The 13609-nt window shown below is 35.1% G+C and overlaps 2 long non-coding RNA genes across 2 annotated transcripts in view; one reads left to right on the top strand and one right to left on the bottom strand.

Moving 5' to 3' along the window:
• Window positions 1-363: 363 nt before the first annotated feature.
• LOC148741590 (uncharacterized) lies at window positions 364-4333 on the bottom strand. The gene is made up of 2 exons (XR_015994551.1): window positions 3447-4333; window positions 364-2744 (listed from the first exon to the last, which is right to left on the bottom strand). It is a non-coding gene; the product is annotated as an uncharacterized LOC148741590 (long non-coding RNA).
• Window positions 4334-5893: 1560 nt separating this feature from the next.
• LOC111337562 (uncharacterized) overlaps window positions 5894-13609 on the top strand; it is an 8264-nt gene continuing 548 nt past the window's right edge. Inside the window, exons 1-3 of the long non-coding RNA XR_002695514.2 lie at window positions 5894-11545; window positions 11908-12045; window positions 12670-13609. The exon at window positions 12670-13609 is cut by the window's right edge and continues 548 nt beyond it. This is a non-coding gene — a long non-coding RNA (uncharacterized LOC111337562). The remainder of the gene's footprint in view (window positions 11546-11907; window positions 12046-12669) is intronic.

The raw sequence follows: 13609 nt of genomic DNA, 5'->3' as shown, positions 1-13609 counted from the left end.
TACCATGGTTTCAATTAACAAAGGCTCTCATGTAAAGATGATTTAAAAACAAAATAAAATTAAAAAAAAGGTCTGTGTGTCATTTCATCATAGCAAAAAGATTATTAATAAAAAATATTTACTTTTCAGGAACTAAAAAACAGTTTACTTTTCAGGACCTACATGACTGTATAAAAAGACTAACAATATTTACTTTTCAGCAGCTACATGATTGTGTAAAAATACTAACAATATTTACTTTCAGATCACTTTTTATTTTTAAGTTGTTTAAGCATCTTTCTTAGTTTTGTTTTCTGATAAGCTGACACCAAGTAAGGCTGGAAAAACAGACTCTTTTGAGAAGACATACGTCTAACAACAAAATTAAAGAACCAAATCTACTTTCATTTATTAGAAATAGGTGCGACATAAAGAATACAAAGATGCCAAAAAAGTAAAGTAGGTAAAATTTCAAAGCTTAATTTGCCCATTTGTTTCTTTTTTTTTTTTTTTTTTTTTCATGCACTGGGAAACAGAGTGAAAGTACTTTTAGCAGTGAAAAGGAACTCACTTTTATTAGCACAGTTATATTAATCTTATATGCGATTCAAGCTCATGACACACTATCTTGTACTGCAATTGAAAGTGAAAGTTCTTATAATTATGAGCAGGAAATATAACTCATTTAGCAAAAGTATTTTAATCTTGTATGGGAATTCAAACCCAAGACAAACTGTCTTGCGCTATGGCAAGACAGTGAAAGTGTTGTGCTTTTAAAAGTAAAAAAAGAACATAATATGGCAAAAGTATTTTAATCTTGTATGGGATTAGAGCCCAAGACACAGTGTTGCACTGTAACAGATAATAAAAGTGTGCTTTTATAAGTAGAAAGGGACTAACTTCAACAAATTAAATTATTTTAATCTTGAATGGGATGAAAACCCAAGACAGTCTGCACTACAGGGTAACAGACAGTGAAAGTGTTTTTGTCAGTAGAAAAAAAATTAACTATGTAGCAAAAGTATTTTAATCTTATATAGGTTGCAGACCCATGGCAAACTGGCTTGCCATAGCTATTAACAGACAAAGACACTTTTATCAGTAGAAACTTGCTTGAGCAAAAGTATTTCTTTATGGGATTCAAACCCATCATACTCTCACTGGAAGTGAAAGTGCTTTATCAGTAGAATTAAAGAAACTCGCAATGGCAAAAGCATTTTAATCTTGTCCAGTTTCACACCCAATTAGACACGCTGTCTTGCACTTTCAGTTACAGACAGTGAAAGAACTTTTATCAGTATAAAAGGAACTTGCTATTGCAAAAGTATTTTCATCTTAAAATTAATAGGTCTACCCATAAGATACTGTCTTGCACTACAGGGTAACATTACAGCAATAGTCCTTTTATCAGAAGAAAAGAAACTTATTTTAGGAAATGTGTTTAAATCTTATATGGGATTCAAACCCAAGACACGCACACAGTCTTGCACTGTGGGGTAACAGACAGTGAAAGTGCTTTATTCGGTAGAAAAGGGAGGTCAGCTAATATAGCAAAAGTGTTCTAAATTTATATGGGATTCAAGCCCATAATCTCTTGCACTGAGACAGAAAGTGAAAGCGCTTTTATACACAGAAAATAACCCACCTTAGTGAAAGCATTTTTATTGTATATGGCAATTAAACCAAATTTAAGAGACACTAAATCTTGGACTGTAAGAAAGGATGAAAGTCGTTTTATTAGTAGAAAAAGGATTCACTTTTAAGTAGCAAGAGTATTTTAATCTTGTATGGGATTCAAACCCCTTGACATACTGTTCTTGCACATGGACAGTGAAAGAAATTTTATCAGCAGCAAAGGAACTCAGTTTAGCAAAAGTATTTTAATATTGTAAGGGATTCAAGCCCAGGACACACTGTCTTGCCTCAGTTAACAGACTCTGAATACTTTAAAGTACTAGTAGAATACTAAAGAAGCTCACTTAAGTGAAAGTATGGCATTCTTTGGGATTCAAACCTATGACACCCTCTGGAACTGTGCAACAAACAGTGAAAGAATTTCGTCGCTAGAAGAGGAACTCACAATGGCAAAAGCAGTTTAATCTTAAATAATTGTACTAATCTTATATGGGATTCGAGATCATGACCCACTGAACTATACTGTAACAAAGTGACACTGAGAGTGCTTTAATCAGTAGAAAACTGAGGTAAATAATTATAATAGCAAAGTGTTTTAAATAATTATTTATATGGGATTCAAACGCAAGACAAACTGTCTTGTACTGGAAAACAGACAGTGAAAGTACTTCCATCAGAAGGAAAGGAACCCAGTTTATAAGCAAAGTTATATTAATCTTAAATATGGAATTAAAGCTCATGACCCACTATCTTGTGCAGTAATGGAAAGAGAAACTTTTTATGTACATAATTATAAGTAAAATAACTCACTTTATATATATTAATTAGCAAACAGTATTTCAACCTTATGTGGGATTCAAACTCAAGACAAACTATATTGCACTTGGGCAACTGAAACAGTGGTGTCCATGCTAACTTGCTGCCACATTGCACAACTGTGTCCCATGGATACCATCTACGCTCAGGCACTCTTAGAGATGAACCCACTCTTATAATTTAGCTGTAAGCTACAAAAAGAGTAATTAAACTGATTATTAATAACAGTGCTTTTCTCAGTAGAAAAGGAACTCAATACGGCAGAAGTATTTTAATCGTGTGTGGTATTCAAGCCCAAAACACTCTGGCTTGCACTGAAACAGAAAATGAAAGTGCTTTTAGAGGTAGAAATGAACTCAACTTGGCATATTAAAAGTAACTATTTTGATCTTGTATTAGGGATCCAAACCCAGAGAGACGCTGTCTTCCACTGTTTGAGACAGTGAAAGTGTTTTTATATAATTATAGTAAATTATAATATAACCCACTATAGTAGACTGAAGCATTTTAAATGTAATGGCTTCAAATCTATGATGAACTCCTAACACTGGTTAACAGACAGTGAAAGAACTTTTATCAGTGGAAAAGGAACTTGCTGAAGTAAAAGTACTTTAATCTTGTATGGGATTAAAAACCCAAGAGTCGCATACTGTCTTGCACTGTAACAGACAGTGAAAGTCCTTCTATAAATAGAAATTAAAGGAACTTACTTAAACTAAAGTATTAACTAATATCATGGTTTCAAAGCTAATTAAGAGACCATGTCTTGCACTGACTGAAAGTCCTTTTATAAGTAGATAAAGAACTTGCTTTTGCAAAAGTATTTTAATATTGCATTGAATTCAAACCCACAACACACTGTCTTGCACTGGCTGACAGACCGTAAAAGAAATTATTTAAGTAGCAAAGGAACTAAGTTTTAAGAGAAGCATTTCAATCTTAAATTGGAATTCAAGCCCAAGACACAGTGTTGCCTCAGAAAGTACTTTTGTCAGTAGAACGTTCAAGAAACTTGCCTGAGCAAAAGTATGGTTTTCTTTATGGGACTCCAACCCTTGACAACACTCTCTGGAACTGTGTAATAAACAGTGAGAGCTAGTACATAATCAGTGGAAAAGGGAGGTTAAACAGGGAGGTAACAATTAAGGTTAAACTGAATTAATGAACAGAAAAGGAAGGTCAATATCTAGCATGGAAACAGACAGTAAAAGCAATTTCATCAGTAGAAAAGGAACCCAATTTAAAGGCAAAACTATGCTGATCTTGTAACTAAAGGGATTCAAGATCATGACCCACTGTCTTAAACTGTAACAGAAACTGAAAATGCTTTTATAAGTAGAAAATAACTCACTTAAGCAAAAGCATTTTAACCCTGAAATAATGGGACACAAACTTAAGGTCAAACTGTCTTGCATCACAGGGTAACAGACAGTCAACTGATTTTAATAATTAGGAAAGGGAGGTCGATATAGCAAGTGTTATAATCTTATATGGGATTCAAACCCAAGACAAATTGTCTTGCACTAGAAAACAGTGAGAGTACTTTTAACAGTAGAAAAGGAACCCAATTCAGTTATATGCAAAGTTATATTAATCTTATATGGGATTAAAGCTCATAACCCACTACCTTATGCTGTAACTGAAAGAAACTTTTTATGTACATGTAAGTATAAAATAACTCACTTCAACAAACAGTATTTCAATCTTATGTGGGATTCAAACCCAAGACAAATTATATTGCACTTGGGCAACTGAGATAGTGCTATAGCGCTTTCATCAGTAGAAAAGGAACTCGATATGGCAGAATTATTTTAATCTTCAATGGGATTCAAGCCCAAAACACACTTCCTGCACCAAAGCAGAAGATGAATTTCAATGAAAGTGCTTTTAGAGGTAGAAATTAGCTCACCTTTAAAAATCAAAGCATTTTATTCTCATTATGGATTCAAACCCAAGAGACACTGTCTTGCACTGTAAGAGACAGTGAAAATGCTTTATTTTATATAATTGTAGTATGTAATATAACTCACTATATCAGAAGCATTTTGAATTTGATGGCTTAATTTATATCTATATATGATAAACGGCCTAACAATGGTTAACAGACAGTTAAAGAAATGTTATCAGTAGCAAAGGAACTTAGTTTAGCAGAATTTGTATTTAAATCTTATATGGAATTCAAGCCCAAGACACGTACACTGTATTACCTCAGACAGTGAAAGTACTTTTATCAGTAGAAAGTTCAAGAAACTCACCTGAGCCAAAAGTGTGGTATTCTTTATGGGATTCAAACCCATGACTCGCCGTCTGGAAATGTTACAAACAGTGAGAGTGCTTTAATCAGTAGAAAAGGGAGGGTTAAGCTGGGAGGTAACAAACAGTTAAACTGCTTTAATAAGTAGAAAAGGGAGTTAGATATATATATCTTATTAACCAAGCATGAGGGCCATACTGGGAGAATATCGGCCCGAGGTCTAGACAGTACGGACCAAGCGCAGTGAGGTCCGTACAAAAAAAGACAGAGGGCCGATATTCTTCCAGTACCGTCCCAAGAGATTTATTGTACAACTGATGTTTAAAGGGACACAAGTGCAGTATCGTTCGGGACAGTGCCCGGTCCAATACTTAGAGAATATTGGACCGGCAATAGAGCATTTTGATTGGTTGATTTTAGTTATTGGCCCTCTGACTGCTCGAGTCGTGTAATAAAGCTAGAGTCTTACAGTCTTAACGGGATTCAAACCCAAAACAAACTGTCTTGTACCTGGAAACAGACAGTGGCAGATAGTACATTATAGAAAAGGAACCCAATTTAAAAGCAAAATTATATTTATCTTTTATGGGAATCAAGATCATGATACAATGTAACAGAAACTGAAAGTGCTTTATATTTAGAAGTAGAAAATTACTCACTTTTATTAGCAAAAGTATTAATCCTATATGGGATTCAAACTCAAGACAAACTGTCTTGCACTATCAGGTAACAGACAGTTAAAGTACTTTTAATTAATAATTAAAAAAGGAGGTCAATATAGCAAAAGTGTTACAATCTTGTATGGGATTCAACCCCAAGACAAAACTGTCTTGAACTAGAAGACAGACAGTACAAGTATACTTTTATCAGTAGGAAAGTAACCCAAGTTATCAGAAAAACTATGCTAATCTCGTATGGGATTCAAGCAGATGATCCACACTCTTGCAATGTAACAGAAAGTGAGACTGCTTTTATATTAAGTAAAAAATTACTTTCTTTAGCAAAAGTATTTTAATGGAATATGGGATTCAAACTCAAGACATACTGTCTTGCACTACAAGGTAACAGACAGTGAAAGTGCTTCGATTAGTAGAAAAGGAACTTTATTATAGCTGAAGTGTTTTAATCTTGTATGGGATTTGAGCCCATGACCCTCATCTTGCACTGTAATAGATAGTGAAAGTGCTTTTAGGAGTAGATAAGGAACTCACTTTAGCAAAAAGGTATTTAAAATCTTGTATGGGATTCAAACCCGTGACACGCTGTCTGGCACTGGATTCGAACCCTTGACGCGCTGTCTGGCACTGGGTATTATAATAAACAGTGAAAGTGCTTTATCATTAGAAATTAAAGGAACTCACTTTTATTACAAAAATTATATCAATCTTGAAAGGGATTCAAGCCTATATGACCAACTCTCTTGCACTGTAACAGATGGTAAAAGTGTTAATTCTAATTATTAGATTTTATAATAATTATTATAGCAGAAGAATATAAATTTTAATGTCCTTAACCCATGACAAGCTGTCTTGCGCTGCCTCGGTATTCTAACAAACAGTGAAAGTGCTTTCAATTGACAATATGGAAAAGGAAATTATAACAGCAATTGAAAGTATTTTAATCTTGATGGGATTCAAACCCCTTACACACTGTCTTGCACTGTATACATAACAGACAGTGAAAGTACTAGCTTACAAAAAGGAATCAAAGTAACTGTTAAAAACCAAATTCAATCAGTATGAGAACTCACTTTTAATCTCGTTGGCCAGGGATTCAAACCCATGACGCACTGTCTAAGACTGCATAACAGACAGTGAAACAACTTTAATCAGTAGAAAAGGAACTTAATATGCAAAAGTATTTTAATGTCAATGGGATTCAAACCCAAGACACACTGTCTTGTGCTGCATAACAGACATTGAAAGTACTTTTATCAGAAGATTAGGAACTCGATTATCTTAGCAAAAGTATTTGAATGGGATTCAAACCCATGACACAGTGCCTTGCACTGCATTAGTAAAAGGCAGTGAAACTTTTATCACTAGAAAAGGAACTCGGTATAGCAAAAGGATTTTAATGTTGATGGGATTCAAACCCATGACACGGTGCCTTGCACTCCTTAATTAAAAGACAGTGAAGACTTTTATCAGTAGAAAAGGAACTCGGTATAGCAAAAGAATTTTAATTTTATTGAGATTCCAACCCAACACACACTGCCTTCCACTGCTTAAGTAAAAGACAGTCAAAAAACTTTTATCGGGAGAAAAGGAACTCGGTATAGCAAAATAATTTAAATGATAATTGGATTCAAACCCATGACACACTGCCTTGCACTGCTTAAGTAAAAGACAGTGAAAGTACTTTTATATCTAGAAAAGGAACTCAGTTTAGCAAAAGGATTTTAATATCAATGAGATTCCAAACCATCACAAACTGCCTTTGCTCTGCTTAAGTAAAAGACAGTGAAAGAACTTTTATCAGTAGAAAAGTACTTCAGTATAGCAAAATAATTTTAATGACATTGGGATTCAAACCCATGACACACTGCCTTGCACTGCTTAAGTAAAAGACGGTGAAAGAACTTTAATCAGTAGAGAAGGAACTCAGTATAGCAAAAGGATTTTAATGCTGATGGGATTCAAACCCATCACACACTGCCTTGCACTGCTTAAGTAAAAGACAGTGAAAGAACTTTTATCAGTAGAAAAGGAACTCAGTATGGCAAAAGGTTTAAATGTTGATGGGATTCAAACCCATGACACAATGCCTTGCACTGCTTTAAGTAAAAGACAGTGAAAAACTTTATCAGTAGAAAAGGAAATCAGTATAGCAAAAGGATTTTAATCATGATAATGGGATTCAAACCCATGCCACACTGCCTTGCACTCTCGTAAAAGACAGTGAAAGAACTTTTGTCAGTGGAAAAGGAACTCAGTACAGCAAAAGGATTGTAATGGTAATGGGATTCAAACCCAGGACAAAGTGCCTTGCACTGCCAGTGAAAGAACTTTTATCATTAGAAAAGGAACTCATTATACCTAAAGGATTTTAAAGTCAATGGGATTCAAACCCAGGACACACCCCCTTGCACTGCTTAAGTAAAAGACAGTGAAAGAACTTTTACCAGCAGAAAAGGAACTCAGTATATCAACAAGAATTTTAATGATAAGGGGATTCAAACCCATGACACACTGCCTTGCACTGCTTATAAGTAAAAGACAGTGAAAGAACTCTTTTCAGTAGAAAAGGAACTTGGTATAGCAGAAGGATTTTAATTTTGATGGGATTCAAACCCAGGACAATGCCTTGCACTGCCAGTTAAAGAACTTATGAGTGGAAATGGAAGTGTGGCAAAAGGATTTTAATGTTGATGGGATTCAAACCCATGACAGACTGTCTTGTACTGCTTAAGTAAAAGACAGTGAAAGAACCTTTATCAGTTGAAAAGGAACTCAGTATAGCAAAAGGATGCTAATGTTGATGGGATTCGAACCCAGGACAAAGTGCCTTGCACTGCCAGGGAAAGAACTTTTATCAGTAGAAAAGGAACTCAGTATACGAAAAGGATTTTAATGTGAATGGGATTCAAACCCATCACAATGTGCCCTGCATCGTTGAAGGAAAAGAACTTGTATCAGGAGAAAAGGAACTTGGTATAGGAAAAGGATTTTAGCGGTGGTGGGATTCAAACCCACGACACAGTGCCTTGCACCGCTTAAGTAAAAGATAGTAAAAGAACTTAAGTAGTAGAAAAGGAACTTAATATAGCAAAAGGATTTTAATGTTAACGGGATTCAAACCCATGACTCACTGCCTTGCACTTCTGAAGTAAGAGACAGTGAAAGAACTTTGGTCAATATAGAAAAAAAACTCAGTATAGCAAAAGGATTTTAATGTTGATGGGATTCAAACTCATGACACACTGTCTTGTACTGCTTAAGTAAAAGACAGTGAAAGAACCTTTATCAGTTGAAAAGGAACTCAGTATAGCAAAAGGATTCTAATGTTGATGGGATTTGAACCCATGACACTCCACCTTGGCACTGCTTTTTAAGTAAAAGGCAGCAAAAGAACTTTAGTCAGTAGGAAAGGAACTCAGTATAGCAAAAGGATTTTAATGTTGATGGGATTCAAACCCAGGACAAAGTACCTTGCACTGCCAGGGAAAGAACTTTTATCAGTAGAAAAGGAACTCGGTATGCGAAAAGGATTTTAATGTCAATGGGATTCAAACCCAGAATGCACTGCCTTGCACTGCTTAAGTAAAAGACAGTGAAAGAACTTTTACCAGCAGAAAAGAAACTCAGTATAGCAAAAAGAATTTTTATGATAAGGGGATTCAAACCCATGACACACTGCCTTGCACTGCTTATAAGTAAAAGACAGTGAAGGAACTGTTATCAGAAGAAAAGGAAGTCGGTATAGCAAGAGAATTTTAATGTTAATGGGATTCAAACCCATGACACGGTCCCTTGCATTGCTTTAAGTAAATGACAGAGATAAAACTTTATCAGTAGAAAAGGAAATCAGTATAGCAAAAGGATTTTAATGATAATGGGATTCAAACCCATGACCCACTGCCTTGCACTGCTTAAGTAAGACAGTGACAGAACTTTTGTCAGTGGAAAAGGAACTCAGTGTAGCGATAGGATTTTAATGTTAATGGGATTCAAACCCAGGATGCACTGCCTTACACTGCTTAAGTAAAAGACAGTCAAAGAACTTTTACCAGCAGAAAAGGAACCCAGTATAGAAGAGAATTTTTATGATAAGGGGTTTCAAACCCATGACACACTGCCTTGCACTGCTTAAGTAAAAGACGGTGAAAGAATTTTTGTCAGTAGAAAAGGAACTCAGTAGAGTAAAATAATTTTAATATTGATGGGATTCAAACCCAGAGCAAAGTGCCTCGCACTGCTTTAAGTAAAAGACAGTGAAAAAACTTTATCAGTAGAAAGGGAAATCAGTATAGCAATAGGATTTTAATAATAATGGAATCAAACCTGTGACACACTGCCTTGCACTGCTTAAGTAAAAGACAGTGGAAGAACTTTAATCAGTAGTAAAGGAACTCAGTATAGCAAAAGGATTTTAATGTAGATGGGATTCAAACCCAAGACACAGTGCCTCGCACTGCCAGTGAAAGAACTTTTATCAGTAGAAAAGGAACTCAGTATAGCAAAAGGATTTTAATGTCAATGGGATTCAAACCCAGGACGCACTGCCTTGCACTGCTTAAGTAAAAGACAGTGAAAGAACTTTTACCAGCAGAAAAGGAACTCAGTATAGCAAGAAGAATTTTTATGATAAGGGGATTCAAACCCATGGCACACTGCCTTGCACTGCTTATAAGTAAAAGACAGTGAAAGAACTCTTATCAGTAGAAAAGGAACTCGGTATAGCAAAAGGATTTTCATTTTAATGGGATTCAAACCCAGGACATTGCCTTGCACTGGCAGTGAAAGAACTTATTAGTGGAAAAGGAACTAAGTATGGCAAAAGAATTTTAATGTTGATGGGATTCAAACCCATGACACAGTGCCTTGCACTGCTTTAAGTAAAGGACAGTGGAAAAACTTTATCAGTAGAAAAGGAAATCAGTATAGTAAAAGGATTTTAATGATAATGGGATTCAAACCCATGACACACTGACTTGCACTGCTTAAGTAAAAGACAGTGAAAGAACTTTTGTCAGTAGAAAAGGAACTCAGTACAGCAAAAGGATTTTATTGTTAATGGCATTCAAACCCATGATGCACTGCTTAAGTGAAAGACAGTGAAAGAACTTTTATCAGTAGAGAGGGAACTTAGTATAGCAAAAGGATTTTAATCATAATGGGATTTAAATCCATGACACACTGCCTTGCAGTGCTTAAGTAAAAGACAGTGAAAGAACTTTTATCAGTAGAAAAGGAACTCAGTATGGCAAAGGTTTTAATGTTGATGGGATTCAAACCCATGACACAATGCCTTGCACTGCTTTAAGTAAAAGACAGTGAAAAAACTTTTCTCAGTTTAGAAAAGGAACTTAGTATAGCAAAAGGAGTTTAATGTTAATGGAATTCGAACCCATCACAATGTGCCCTGCACTGTTGAAGGAAAAGAACTTGTATCAGGAGAAAAGGAACTTGGTATAGCAAAAGGATTTTAGCAGTGATGGGATTCAAACCCATGACACAGTGCCTTGCACTGCTTAAGTAAAAGATAGTGAAAGAACTTAAGCAGTAGAAAAGGAACTCAATATAGCAAAAGGATTTTAATGTTAATGGGATTCAAACCCATGACTCACTGCCTTGCACTTCTTAAGTAATAGACAGTGAAAGAACTTTGGTCAATATAGCAAAAGAACTCAGTATAGCAAAAGGATTTTAATGTTGATGGGATTCAAACCCATGACATACTGTCTTGTGCTGCTTAAGTAAAAGACAGTGAAAGAACCTTTATCAGTTGAAAAGGAACTCAGTATAGCAAAAGGATTCTAATGTTGATAGGATTTGAACCCATGACACTCCGCCTTGGCACTGCTTATTAAGTAAAAGGCAGCGAAAGAACTTTATAGTCAGTAGGAAAGTAACTCGATATAGGAAAAGGATTTTAATGATTTGAAGTACAACAAAGCAGAAAGCATGGGAACAAACCATTTTGAATAAATGATCCAGTGTTCTGGGAAAGTTTTGTTTTCAACAGTGACTATGATGTATGCCAAAGACAGTGAGCAGTCAAACAGATTTACCAAGATCAAGATCATTTCAAAAAATGCGAAAGGTTTGAAGAAAACTACCAGACAGAGTATGTGTGTGTTGGTTGGACCAATGATAAAACAAGTTAAACAGCCTGCAACCTCAAGCAAACTCAAGATTGGTAATTAAGACAGTAACTAATAATTGTTACACAAGTTTTAAAATGCATACATGCTTACAATTACCCTATATGCTGTAGTGAACACAAAACCAATGAGTAAGAGTTTGGAGGTTAGGATCAGGAATTTATATCATTATCATAAATTTTGAGTTTTGATCATTCCAACAAAAGAGGAAAAAGTTTAAAAAGTTCACCATAACTATTTCTTTTTGTCCTCAAAAAGATGTAGGTTTGAACTTAACTAATTCAGGATAAAATCCCAAATGAAAACCATGCATTTAATATATAGAAGTGATTATCCTATCTATGTCTGAGATATGTTAGTTAACATTTGCATAACTATAAACATTTAATTTGTTTAGTTCGTAGGTTTCATATGTAATAGAACTGTGTGGTGACCTTACATGCTGAATTGACAAATGAATTGATTGCAAGCACAAACTGGATAAATCAACTTGCATGAATGATAACACGCATCGGTTATGACTTTACAAATTAAGGTAAGAAAAATATATTGGGCTAACAAAGAGTGATGGGTTAGTAATAAAAGGGAGTAATTCTATTAATTGAATAATCATAGATCTAAGCCCTTTGAGTTTTAAGCACATGGAATGTGAGCAAGATGTCATGATGACTTAAGCAAGGACACCAAGCAGGCAATCTAAAAGCAAAACACAATTTTACTCCTCAGTATAGGCTTTTCATATCAAATTAATTTTGTGAGCAACAAAACTGAGAGGAAAAGCATGCTTAGAAATCTCTAAGTCACAGAGTTTAATTTTTCCAATTCTTTTAACCACTTTCTTAAATTTATTTTACATTTACTGCTTAGTAGATTAGTTACATACATTTGTGCACATTCACGTCTAAGGTCATTAGTTTTGGCATGTTTTCCTTTCCAGGGCTCGACACTAACTTTTCAGTGTACTAGCCAAGTGGCTGGTGACATCTTAGATTCTACGACAACGTCAGTTTGTTTACCAGCCAAACTGGCTAGTAGCAATTGAAAACCACTAGCCAAAACTGAATTTCTACTAGTCTGTGGCTTGTGGGCTACCATAAGTGGCGAGCCCTGCCTTCAATGTAGCTATACAAGTATGCTAATTTGTACTTTTGTATTTTAGGTACATGGAGACCCCTACTGATGACTGAAGCTGTACTAATGAAGGAGAGAAGTTAAAGTGTTTAAGTAAACTTTAAGAAAATGGCTCGGGACTGTGTACTCTTTTTGTGCTGTAACATGTGGAACAAGAAACCAGGAGAGGGTACCAGAGAAATCTACACTTTCTGCTCCTCAAACGAATGTACCTACAGGTACAACTATGCTCCACGAATGGAACTTTTTTAAGTCAATTTGAAGGTACAGATTTGTGAGACACCTTAAAACCCCAAAGGTTGCACCATAGCACTGGTTGGGGGTACACGGTCCCCATTTTTCCCTCATGCAGGGGTTTTTAAGGGTTTACGTGTCTGACTTTGGTGCACTAGGTTAGTTTCACATTTTACTGAAAAGCTAAGAGCATCTCTACCTAAATCTAAACAAAAAAAGGCAACAAAACTGCTACTCAGCACCTACAGCTTTAATTATTGTTAAAAAATGTTTTAACATAAATAGGGCTCAGATTAAAACTACATACATTTACATGTACCTTTAATCATCAAATTTTTTTCTGATTCATAGTTTGGCTGTTTGATTTATTTTCAGAATACTTCTCTTATCACATTTTGTAGACTCTAGGTCGGGTATCAAATGGAAATTCTCTGTTCTGTATAGGCAATTATTGACTTGAAATCAAAAATTGCTACAAAGCTACCTATTTAAAAACTAGTAAGTTGAGTTTGACTAGTTTTAAAATAAAAGCTTTTGATGAGTGTATGATAAAGCGTATTGAGCTTACTATTAGGCTAGTTGGATACAAACTAGCTTAAAAATTCAAGGTACAGCTTAATAAGCTAAAAAGTTAGCTACTTTGACACAAAATAGCTGAGGAATTCTTGGTGAAATTTCATTTAATTCTCTTGCCTACATCTTTAAAATGTGATTAGTATGGTGTGCTGAAAATA

Source organism: Stylophora pistillata, chromosome 1 (assembly GCF_964205215.1).
Source record: "Stylophora pistillata chromosome 1, jaStyPist1.2, whole genome shotgun sequence".
NCBI classification, from domain to species: Eukaryota; Metazoa; Cnidaria; class Anthozoa; order Scleractinia; family Pocilloporidae; genus Stylophora; species Stylophora pistillata.
Note: the sequence above shows the minus strand (reverse complement) of the source record. Positions and strands in the feature narration are given on the sequence as shown.